We start from the raw sequence: 12,545 nt of genomic DNA, 5'->3' as shown, positions 1-12,545 counted from the left end.
TTTTTTTCCTAGAATGGTTTGACATTTGTGCATAATATGAAGAAAGATCATTAAGACGGCAATGTGGCTGCTAAGAGGCTTGAGCTCATGTTTGCTAACCTCCTGTATGGTGAAACACTGGCACCCAGACAAACCCTCATTCACATTAGAACAAAGCACTAGTTATGTGTGTTGAAATTCCTTAGAGAAAATGTCTTGCAGGCCATTGGGGGAGTGCATGAATGCTGGAAATACTTCACCCAGTGTTGCTCAATATCCTGGGAAGACAGTCTGCTGGCATCTGGACACTCACCCTGGAGAAAGGTTGCAGGACTCCGGGGCACGTGGGTCTGGTGAGGACAGCAGGAGTGTGGGTGGATGAGTGGGTGGAAACGGGGTTGGATGTTTTCTCTGTAATCGTCCCAGACTGGGCTGGAGCCAGCTCCAGACTGCCTGTTTTCTCAGTCCATTGAGGGTATCCAAAGTCAGGCTTATCACCAAGGCTGCCACCTTCCCTGCTCAGAACCAGATTTTCCTGTTTTCTGATTCTATGTCCAAACTACTTGGGTTTCCTCAGCTTTGACTTGGAGAAGTAAGAGGTGGAGGAATGGAGGAAAGGTTCTTGATCAGCATCAAAGGTATGAATTGGTTAGGTGGGAGTCTATGTGTGTAGGATGGAAGCCAAATTAATTTTGGCTCTGGTTGTTCGGAGGTAACTCCAACAGATAGGGTTGAGTAAGTGACCAGAGGGTGCAGAGGGAGGCAGGTGTGGTAATGGGGTGAAGGGAGCAGGTGACTAACACTAGGAAAGCAAGGGGAATGGTGCTGAGCTAGAGCAGTGCTTCTCATGGTGGCCCTGGGACCTGCAGCCTCAGCACCAACTGGGATAAACATGCAGATTCTCAGCCCCACCCCAGACCTACTGAATCATGAACTTTGGGGGTGCAGCCCAGCCATCTGTGCTAGAGCAAGTCTTCCTGGCAATTCTGATGCAGGCTAAAATTTATTAGGGGTGCGGGGCTGACAACCCAAATCTTTTGGAGTGTATTTGGAGATGATCCAATCTATCGTCCTTTGAATAGCTTGGTTGATTTACTATAGTGGATGAAGGAAATTTCTTCCTCCAATACTGCATAATGACTTTTTCAGAACTGGGAACTCAGTGATTTCTCATGAAGAAATGAAAGAGATTTTCTCCTTACTGGGTTTCAGCCATCCCTTCCAGAGGGCACGAAGGTGTGACTTTGGAAAATTAGCGTTGAGTTGTGGCTGAGGGGGCCTTCCTTGCAGAACAGAAGAAATAAACACAGGCCTGCAGCAGGGATGTTATATCATCTGGTCACTATTACCCACGTGTGAGGCATATGTTAACTGGAATTGTCCTCAAGTTCTCTGCTGCAAAAATATACAATCTGAAGTCAGTCTTCCCCAGAGGCTGTGTGTTTTTGAAGGAAATCTCTAGAGCTAGTTACTCCAGCAGAGAATTATATATAGATAGACCCCAGTACTGTCTCCATCCAAGGGAATTTATTTCTGGAGTACTGGAAAACACTTCAGTTAATAGCACTCTCCAGCTAATAAGGTCCCAAGCTATGCTTCTGATGCTGGCTGGTGTTACGAGGTTCTGCTCTGCTGCATTTTCTATCAGCTCTGCCTCCCTCTCTGCTAGGTGTCTGTGAGGGGGGCCAGGGAGGAGGTGCTTTATATGTCAGTGTTCCTCTTTGGCTCTGCAGCCAGGGTAAGAAGAGATGGTTCCAAGTAGGACAAGATGAAATCATGAGGGACAAAATTTGTCTTTGGTGGCTTCCTCCCAATCCTGGAAACCTAGTTTCCATCTGGGTCCGCCTTTGTGGCTACACTCAGACTCTCAGATTTCAAACTTTTGTCTTCTTGTCATTCTTCTCTATCAAAGCACAGCTGTCCTTTGCCTCAGCCCTTTCAAGTTTGGATCTGTTGATGAACAAAGGTCCCACTGGCCATGGGCATCCTGCCGTTTCCAGGTAACCATGTGCATTTAAGTGGCCTTCTTGAGTCTCACAGTGGGAACTGCCGAGCCATGGTGCGCTGGGCAGAGGGGAGTGCCCCTCCGAGGCCCTTGGATCCAAGGACACAGATGACTACTGATGGCACCGGTGGACTCAGCAGACCCAGGACCAACATAGAGAGCAAGTTTTGCTTGAGCTCCTTCTGAAGAAGGCTTCCCTCAAAGGGCAGGCAGGAGGACGGGTGTGGGGGAGGCTGAGAGAGCCAGGGGCCCCGCTTCTGGGGCTGCCTCTGAATTGCTAGCCTCACCTATACAATTTAGTGGTAAATCAGGGGAAATTAGGTCAGTGTCTGACCAGAAAAATCATCTGGGCCAACGGTAAAAAGCCAGCTCTCTGAGCCTCATGACTGACCACGGAGGGCCGCGGGCGTCTCTGTTTCTGAAAAGCACTGCTGTGATTGAAGGGGTCGAGGGGTGTGGGAAACAGGGAGTGTGGGAAACAGACATAGGAGATTTCCCAAGGCCCGGTCGCTCCTGTGATGTCCTCCAGAAGGGCAGGAGGGCAATGCTTACAGCAAGAGCCTGGGAGCCCGAAAGCCTGAGTTCAGATTCCAGCTCTGTACCAGCTGTGTGACCTTGGCCAGTCATGCCTCCTTGTGTTTCAGTTTTCTCATCTGCAGAATGGACATAATAAGAGTATCAGTCATGGAGGTTTGTTGCTGTTGAAACGATATCAAATGAGCAGAGGACAGAAGGGTGCCTGACCCACAGTGAAGCTCAAGGTTAGTTGTTTTCGAACTACAAAGGACAGGGCGAGAAAAGGCATTTGACAGAGCTTCAGAGCTCAGCTCAGGGTGACCCCTCCTCGCAGCCTGCTTTGGGGCTCGGAGCCAGCTGGCCTCAGTCCCTTACTTCTGCATTCCTTACCAGCCTGGGCTCACTTCGCTCACGTCACCGTTTGACTTCATGTATGTGTCCACATCCCCACTAGACTCTGAGGGCCCCAAGTGCAGGGCTGGGGTGCCTTTACCTCTTTACCCTCAGTGCAGGGCACAGCTGGTGAAGGGCAGGCCCCACGTCAACACTGGCTGAGCCGAATTCATCTCTGGGGCTTCTCTGACTCCCAGCTCTCCTTGCTTATCTCTGTCTGTCTGTCTCCTCTCGTCTCCGTCTCTGCCTCCCTGGATTGGAAGTCCACACTGTTCTGACAGACATAAAAGCTGGCCCATGGTGGGGATGTAAAATATCTTCCTTTCTCCCTTTTCCTTGGTGGAAAGTGTATGCTGGGAGATTCCAAGGCCAGGGGAAGGACAGGGTCTCTTCATCAGCTCCGAGGGGAGTGGGAACCCTGGCAGTGAAGGTGGGAGGACTCAGCTCTAGGACTGTGTTCTGAGTCCTGCAGGGCAACTGTCATTGAACAGTAGCTAAAATAGCACCAGTTGTCCCAGAAAGCTGTTCCATTTTCTGGGATCTGAGCATTTGTTCAGCACTGGACCCCTAAGAGAGTCAGGTCAGGTGGCCTGAAGGTTGACCCAACTGCCAGTCGTGGAGGGGCCAGGCCATGGGAGGCAGGAATCCACTTAGGGGCCCAGCTCAGGCTGGGAGGTGGGGTCCACTCCTGGTCCCTGCCCTGCCTCCAGTGTTCTTGCTTCTGTGGACTCGGAACTTCTCCATGCTCTACTGGCAAAGGTCACAATAGTAAAAGAGAACGAAGCAGAAGCTGTATCACTTTTTATGACCTAGCCTTGGAAGTCCCACAGTGTCATTTCCGCTGTGGTCACAAGCCCACTCAGGTTCAAAGGGAAGGTGTGTGTCCAAGTTCCTGGTAAGGAGAGCGAGGGAGATGGGAGCTATTGCTGCAGGTATGTATAAGGGTTCTCCATAGAAACAGAACCAATAGGAGGTTGACTCATTGATTATAAGGAATTGGCCCACACGGTTACAGAAGTTGAGCAGTCCCAGGCTCTGCAATCAGCGGGGAGACCCTGGGGAGCCAAAGGTGGAAGTTCTTGTCTGTGGGCGGGAAAGACCAACCCAGCAGTCAGGCAGGCACGGTTCCCTCTTCCACAGCTTTTTGGTTCTTTTCAGGCCGACAGTGGTTTGGGTGAGGCCCGTCCACGATGGGGAGGACAGTCTGCTCTGTACAGCACTGAGCTTCATTTATACATCACACTGATGTGCTGGGGCTCTCACAGAACTGAGAGTAGGGTGTTACCAACTTCAATTTGTAAGTAAACTTGCAGATGGAGAGCTTCAATAACTTGCTCATGATGGTACAGCTGGTGAGTGATACAGGCTGGATTTCCACCATGTCCATCTGATGCACTGCTCACTCATGACACGCTCATTGCACTGCATCAGAGTTCCTCTCATGGGGGGAGGCGACAGCAAATGGAGCAGTGAGGTTGATCTCAGGAAACAGCAAAAAGAAGGAAGTGGAAATCAGATTTCCTTCCTGTGTTTCTGAGTGGTGGTTGACCTTTCAGGGACAAGCAGGTGGCGGAGGCTGCCTGATTCTAGGGCTATCAGTGAATCTGCGCAGGGAATGGTCTTGCAGAGCAGTCACGGGAAGGGGCCTGCCTGTGCTCAGTGAGGAAGGAAAGGGCCAGGTCTCCGCATGCCTGGCTTCTCTCCAGGGGTGAGGGCAACCAGCCTGGCACTGGGAATCACAGCACAATCGCTAGACATTCTCCTCTGCTGTCAATTTTGAGGTTTCCTGGGAAAGCATGTTTCATTATTATAAAATAATTTCCTGGGAGAAGGCGGGAGAAAATGGATGGCGAAGAGATGAGCCTTTGGCTTGGTTGCCACTAGTCAGTGTTCTAGGCAAATTCCTTCACTTCTTGGGGCCCCTCATGGGCACGTGGGCCCCAGGTTTCCGGCCAGCCCTACGGTATGTGCTTGTCCTCCCGCACCACGCCTGGTGTGACCTGAGTGCTCAAACGGGCTGAATCATTGAGCCTGTTGAACTGAATCTCCAGTCACTCCACAGCAACAGGAGGGCTCTGTTTGGTATTTCTCTTTTAGACCTGGGCACGGGGTGAGGGTGCATTGCTGGGCAGGTCCCATCAAAGCTCTGATGGCCTTTACCTCTCTCGTGTGACCATGACCTCCTACGTCACCTTTCTGCAACTTCCTGTGGCCAAGTCAACCTACAGGGCTGTGTTAGAATGTTCTCCCTTTGTTCCCGATCTTCTCGATGCCACCCATTATGGGAATGAACGTAGTGAGTCACAGGACGGAGCCCACCAGGATGCTCTGGGTGCTGAGAGGTGGCCCTGGCAGGCACTGGACACTCACACTGTCTCATGCGCTCAGGGGTCAGGCAGGCCGCCATCCTCTCCTCAAGCTCTCCCCCTTGTCGACCCTCCCTTCCTCTCCTGGGCCCTCCCCAGGTTCTGTCCTGCATCAAGCTCCGCCCTCTCTTCATCGAGTGTTTGGCTGTAGGCTCCATCATCCTTTGGGAGCTAGTCCTCCCTGATAAGTTTCCCCTCCACTCCTCACTCCAGCCCTGTCAGCTGTTGGGGATGTGAGGAGGTTGGAGGGACTGGGGCAGAGTTAACAGCAGGTGAGTCATCTTCCCAGGTGGTTGTGGGGAGAAGGGAATCAATGAATGTGCTGGTAGGAAAAAAATGACATTCAAGCAGAGAGTACAGCTGAATCAAGCGTTAGTCACTGAACCCTGGGGGAGAAGGAGACCCTCTCTGTGTATGGGGGGCTGGTGAGGATCTGGGTAGGGAAGACGTCTGAGAGAGCAGTGGGAGGGCCGTTTACTGAGTACAGTCTGAAAATAAACTGGATCATTTAGCTCCATGAAAGATCATCAGTATGCATGAGTGAGGGTCTACCCTGTGGGCAACTCTGTGCGTCACAGCAGTGTTGCTTTAGAAAAGGATACACGGGAAGAGACTAAAATGTGCAGCGGGGTGGGTATGAGCTTTCATGGTAGAAGGAGTATCTATTTTGGGGGGAACCTTTTTCAAAAAGAGCATGAGTACTCTCTAAGTCTAAAATGGTCAGAAGCCAATCTGAAGCTTAGGAGGGCACCAATCTATCTGGCACAGCCCTTGAAACTCCATGGACCCACGGCCTTTCAGTTCATCATCTGAGGACAGGAAGACATAGTCCCAAGGGGCTGAGGTCTCAGTCCCAATAAGAAAGTTGAGATAAGTTAGCATCAGTCCCTTTCATTGGAATCGCCTCTTACTGCTTTTGCAAGACACTTGGTTTCTCCCCTTATTACCTTCTTCCCTGAGCCTGGCTCCCTCAATCTGGCACTGATCGTCCACATTTCTGTCACGGGTTCCATCCCTCTGGTCTCTGACAACACAGACCCTAGAGTCGTCTCGGAGTTAGTAAATTCACTGAGTGACTTCACATTTATTCATTTCCTAACATCACTCCTGCCCCCAACGCCCTCCCCAACCCCAGTGTTCTCTTTTCAACCTTGTTTTCTTCTGCATTCTCCTGCCCAGTTTTGGGCCTCCATAACACCAGGTATATCTCCTAGCTGTCGATTCGCAGCAGGCATTTCTCTCCCCAAACTCCCTGAGTCGCGCTAAGATGATGAAACGAAGGACCACGTCAAGAACATGTGGCAGACACCCCTACCTGTGCACCCAAATCCATTTCCTCTCCCTGGGAACTGGGCTGCCCTACATTGACCAGTCTCCCATCTGTTTAAATGTGGCCAATAACTGAGTTCTAAGCAGGGGATTGTGAGTAAAATGACCAACACTTTAAGAAGAGCACCAGCTAGAAACAGACAACAATGAGGCTTGGGTGATGGGGTGATGGCAGCATTGAAACTAGACAGTGCCTGGGTCCCTGAATTACAGCAAGGGGGAAAGCCATCTCCAGTGAGACTAGATTTCTATCTACACCAGCAAGAGATAAGCTTGTATTGTGTTTGAAAATATTCATGTCAACAAAACCCAGTTCAAGACCAAAGTCCTCTATTTGATTTTCAAGGTCTTCCGTAGGTGCCCCTTCCCCTGTCTGGCTTCCTGGCCCATGGCTCCCACCTCCACCCTCTCCTCTCTGGTTGTCCCAGGCTCTGTCAGCCCTCAGCATGCCCACTCCTGCCCTCCTGCTCTGAGCCTGTGGTCCTCCTGGCCTCTGCCTCCTTTCTTTGCTTATCTCGATCTCTAGTTCTTTTAGGAAGAGCCTCAGTAATTCCATCCCACACACATCACTCCCTCCCCTGAATTAGTAGGTCAGTAGTTGCTTCACACTTGCTAGTTTTTAATTTCTTCTCATTGGCAAGAACTGCCTTGGTGTTTACTCCTCACTGTTGGGCATAAAGTAGGAGTTAAATATATTTTTTGCTGAATCGATTGCAGTCTAGGGTCCTCAGGCTTTATTCCTTGATGTGAATAATATGAAGTATGCTCTCTTATAGATCATTTGTTCATTCAATAAGAGACTTACTGGATGTCAATCTTTTTATAGTTCCCACCAACACTGTTATAAAGAGCTATAGTGAAAGCTACAGGGAATTCAGTAAGAAGCTACTGACCTCCAGCCTATGTGTCAGAATACAAGGCTCTTGTTTGATGATGCTTCTGTCCTGGTTAGTCCCTGAGGCTGCTGGTGTATTTTCATTTTCCCTTTACATCTGAGATTCATGATCAACATTATACCCCTAACATGGAACCCTGAGGCCGAACTCACCCTGCAGGACAGGGGCAGGCTTCCTAGAACAAAAGGGTCCCACTTGACCTTGAGTCTCAAAGTTGACTTTCTTTGCGAATTTATCAGGACAATGCTCTTGAACGCTAGGATCTATAGCAAGAGGGGGATGCATAATGCAGATACACGATGCATGGTGGGGGGAGAGATGAGACCAAAGGGCAGAGAATTTTATGTTTACATTTTTCTTGTCTTGCCATAAAATATGAATTTTATTTCACAGAGTCCTCAGCCAGTGTCAGGGGGACATCCAACTCCAGCAAGAGCCAGATGGGGCCACAGCACTGGCAGCATCAGGCAGACAGGGGGCGCCAAGCCCCACAGGACAGAGAGTAGCACCAAGGCACCACAGGTATCAGAGACCCTCTGCCACTGGAGGACTCAGTGAAGGCCCTCTACTCTTAGGCCACCTTGGGGAGGGGGATGGAGTGGGGCGGAACTCAGCATTTCCTTGGACAGGACTGCTTAACAATGAAAAGAGAGCACTGAAGTAGGAACAAACTCCGATATTGCTAACTAGCATATTTGGATCTTCTTTCCTCAACTGGAGTTGGCCTTGGCACCTACTTCATAGGGTTGCCGTGAGAATTGAATAAATAGTATGTAGAAAGCATTTGGAATCTGACAAGTTGTAATCAAGGTCCTTGCTATGACAAGGTCCTTGTTTCTCCCCGGAGAGGTGGCGCTCCTGGGGCCAGCTAGGTCACTTACGAAAAATAAGATGTTATATCTACTTTGCCCATCTGAGCATAGTGTGAAAAAAAATTGCTACCATTATATTTAATAATAACATGATTTAAGTAGGGGTTTGGGGCTTACAAAGCACTTTCAAATATTGCCCCCTCGAATCCTCTCTACAACCACCACAGCAAGGGAGATAATTTTTACCCTTAAGTTACAGATTTGGAAACTAAAACTCAGCAAGTTGGGTAGCCTCACCCAAGGCAAGATTTCTAGCAAATGCTGGAGGCAGCTCTGAAATCCCAGACTCCTGACTCCAAATCCCCTTCTCTTTCAACTCCATCCCTCCTGGAAATGGGCCCCCTGCCACCAGAGAGGGCAGGACCCTCCACCTACTTCTCTAGTCACGAGACTTCCCTCCCACAAGGAGGCTTTTGTTGAGTTGGGCCGGGGTGCTGAGAAAGGAACAGGATTACAGAGGGTCCCAAACATGCGGTGCTGAAAGAATAGAGTCCACGGCTAACTTAATGAGTGCTGGGTTCATTTGTACAACAACCCTGCTTGTGCAAAATGCGATTCAATGATGCTGAGGGCTGACCGAGGGTTCCCTCCAGCACCGTGGGCCAGTTGAGCAAATGTACAGACAAGCAGCTCAGATGCAGAGAGGCCTAGTGACCTTCAAAAGGTCACACATGATCAGAGGTGACTCACATATGAGGAACCCCCATCATCAAAAGATGGAAATGGCTGGTGGAGATAGTAAATGCCAACAACAAATGAAATGGAGTCAGACACGCATGGGTGAGATAAAAGTCCGATAAGAAAGACTTTCTCTTCCATCTTTTTCTCTTAGTTTAGGCCCTTTCGGTGGCAATCAACGGAAGCCCACAAAAAATTCACTTCAATACTCAACAAAGTTATCTGTTTGGGTTTTTTTAAAGTATATTACCTAAAATGGAGAGAGACAAACCAGCAAAGATTTGCACGGATGTCTGCCTGCAGCCAAAGCTTACAGCCCCGTCCTCTTCAGGCCCCGGGGATGGGGGTGGCAAACCTGAGGATCTGCTTTCTGGAGAGTGTTTTATTCAAACACGAACTACTTGCATCATAACCACACCATCTTCCCTACATGGGCACGAACCAGCAGCTGGTGCACGCATCAAAAGCCCCAGCTCCCACCCACATCACCCTGGAAGAGAAGGGTCCAGAACTTGGCATACTTATTCTCTTGTCCTGACTCAGTTTTTGTAGAATCATGTCCCTGTCCTTCAGTCTTCCTGGTTTTTAATCATAGTCCCAATTCAGGAGTTGGATATGAAGTATAGCAGGAATCAGTTCAAAGAAATATCATGCAGTTTCTTCAAGCTCAGTATTCAGTGCCAACACTCAGCCGGTAACTTCACTGCTCATGAAGGGCGCTACCATTAGGATTTGGTTGCTTTTAAAGACTCACGAGACACCCTTATAGCAACAGGAGAGATCTTACTTTTAAAATAGAGTGGGATTTTTCTTATGAAACAGAGCATTACCGCTGGTCTCCCAGCATTGCCTTCTCCTCTGCTTTAGGATATATAAAAATAAACGTGGTCTGTTTACCCCTCCCTGTAAATCAGGAAATAACAAACCTTGAGGTTTTAGGGCAGTGGTGAACCCTGCCTTTGGGTCCATGCCATGGCAGGATATGATCTGAACTGCTCTGCTTCTGTCGGTTTGCTCCTATCAAACCCACGCCTTCTTTTTGAGTTAATTACTCAACTGAAGATTGGGACAGAGAGAATTAATGGAAATTGTGGAAACTGAAGTTCAAAGGCTAGATTTCCAACCATTGTTTGTTCCTCATACTTGACCCTTCTTTATTCAGGCCCTTTATTCTGACAAGTTATTCTTTCTGGACCTGAACTAGGAAGCAATAGTCCCAAGCACACTAGATCCTCTGCTCTCCCTCCCACTGTTCACTCTGCCTGGAATGTGCTTCCTTCCATGTCTACATATCCCGAAGCTGCCCACCCTCTTCGAGGCTCTGTAGACATATCTTCACTTTCATGAACACTTCCTTGGTCCTTCAGCTGCCAGTTGTAAGATAGCAGACTGCTGGCAGCGAGCAAGGATCTGGGGACCAGACCACCAGCACAGTTCACATCCCAGCTCTCCCACTTTCTAGCCACAGGACTTTGGTGAAGTTTCTCACTATGTCTGTGTCTTAGTTTGCCCACCTGTAAAACAAGGATAATAACAGTAACTACCCTCAAAGTTACCAGGAGCCTTCAGTCAGCTGTGACGTAACAAGAACTTACAACAGTGCCTGGCGCATGTGATGTAACAAGTACTTACAACAGTGCCTGGCACATGGTAAGTATACATAAGTGTTCGTTAAGTAAAATAAATAGTATTACCTCTTCTGAGCTATTAACAGCATTTCAGTGGTATCTTCTCTAGTGCATACCAGTGTCTACTTTCTAGTGTACACAGTATCTTCTCTCCTTTCCTAGACTGGAAGTTCCTGGCAGGAAAGCTGTGCCTATTTCTGCCCTCTGGCCCTCACACTACCTTGCACGTGGTAACTATCGAGTGAAGAATTTCCATGGTGATTGCTGTGGCCTCATCCTTTATTTTTTTCAATTATCCTCTTAGATAACATTTTAGAAAATTCATTTCCTCTCAGATAAAACACAGTGGAATGTACATCCTGCCAAGCACCCATTCAGTCCCTGGCCACTGCCAGCTCGTGCTGCAGTGAGGAAGTGTGTCAAGGCTGGCTTCCCAAGAAGACCTGCTTCCTGATGGCATCCCAAGATCCAGACCCCTCTGTCAGCTGGCTCAGGGAGAATCTATTTGCTTATAGGGGCCCGGTTCGTTCATACCCAACTTCCAAGATGTCACCTAACAAACCGAAATGGCAAACCAGCAGTTTTGATGGAGAACTAGATCTCGCAAGGAGGTATTTAAAAGCTCCAGCTGGCAGGTTAGCACAGCCTCTTTCCAATATGGACACCTACCTAAGAAGCCAAATCAGTATCAGAATGCTGCCCAGTGGAGAGAGCTGAATGAAGAAGTCAAACGTTCAAGTCAAGACTGCTTGATACGCCCACTTACACTGGAGAGAATGCAGACCAGAGGGACAGGGCACTCTCCTCTCAGCACCAGGAGACACGGCAACAAATTCCAACAGTTGTGATCCTTTCCCAGTATTCCTGGCCAGTCATTAAAACTTCTGTAATGGCAGTATTTCTTCATAATGCATCTGTTTCAGTGTCCAAGATCACAACTTTTCTTTCACGTTGCATTCTAAATGAAGGCTTTTCTTTGGGATGTTACTTAAATCCTTGGCTTAATATTTAGAAAATGCTTTAGCTTCATTTGCGACACATTTGTATCAGTCTTTGGTGTGTAAATTTTTTTGGAGGGAAGAAGGCAAATATCCAGTTTTACATGGATTATTGTTAGTCTCAAGTCCTGATGGTGACATGGTCCAACCTTCAACCCATATTCCAGGGGTACCCTGTTTGGATTTCACAGCTTCCAAAACCGTGAATATAGCTGGCACCTTAATTTTACTGGGAGGCAAATGCCTCCCATACATCTAGCAATTTCTGTCTCTTGAATGTGGTTCTACTATAAAACATTAGTAGGCTCTGTTGCTGAAGAGGTTATTCCTATAGTTTTGACACATGCAATTGTAGTTTCCCCAGTAAGTGGGAGACATCCTGCAGTTAGTATATAGTAGCATTTGGGTTCTGCTTGTTTTGTTTCAAATATACTTGAACTCCTTGGGTGGTAGTGGAATTGGGAGATCGTACCTCGAGTCTAGAGTTTGCTGATAGGCTACACCCCTGGCTCAGTACCACAGTGTTATGATTCTGAAAGGTCTCAGGAAACAGGATGGCATCGTCACGGAAGCCCCTCTTGCTCTCGGCTAATCAGGTAAGTTCCAGCAGTTCTGTTCTCTCCACATCCTCACCTGTGCTGTGTCATTCCCTGAGAGTGAGTCCTGGGTTCCATTAGAGCTCTAGGCCAGTTTCCCTGCTCATTCATTTCTTACGCACCTGTTAGGAGTTATCGTTTCCATCTGAAAAATATCTTACATTCACAGTGACTGTCCAGGACACTGATTTCGATTTAGTCATACAAAAGATGTGATAAACTCCACTGGCAGATGGAGAGTGTCTGAAGCAAGAATTAACTTAACTGGCTGTACTTGTTTAACGTGCTC

At 48.4% G+C, this 12,545-nt stretch overlaps 2 long non-coding RNA genes across 3 annotated transcripts; one reads left to right on the top strand and one right to left on the bottom strand.

Moving 5' to 3' along the window:
* Positions 1 to 963: 963 nt before the first annotated feature.
* LOC140689473 (uncharacterized) lies at positions 964 to 3,682 on the bottom strand. The gene is made up of 2 exons (XR_012064453.1): positions 2,994 to 3,682; positions 964 to 2,637 (listed from the first exon to the last, which is right to left on the bottom strand). It is a non-coding gene; the product is annotated as an uncharacterized lncRNA (long non-coding RNA).
* A 43-nt stretch (positions 3,683 to 3,725) lies between these two features.
* LOC140689472 (uncharacterized) lies at positions 3,726 to 11,560 on the top strand. 2 transcript variants are annotated; one of them, XR_012064452.1, is made up of 4 exons: positions 3,726 to 3,825; positions 7,878 to 8,006; positions 10,587 to 10,684; positions 10,825 to 11,560. It is a non-coding gene; the product is annotated as an uncharacterized lncRNA (long non-coding RNA). The 2 variants fall into 2 exon arrangements; XR_012064451.1 differs by lacking the exon at positions 10,587 to 10,684 and having other exon boundaries at positions 3,731 to 3,825.
* The last annotated feature ends 985 nt before the right edge of the window (positions 11,561 to 12,545 follow it).

Source organism: Vicugna pacos, chromosome 26 (genome assembly GCF_048564905.1).
Source record: "Vicugna pacos chromosome 26, VicPac4, whole genome shotgun sequence".
Taxonomy (NCBI): Eukaryota; Metazoa; Chordata; class Mammalia; order Artiodactyla; family Camelidae; genus Vicugna; species Vicugna pacos.
The sequence above is the reverse complement of the archived record's forward strand: the minus strand, read 5'-3'. Positions and strand labels throughout refer to the sequence as shown.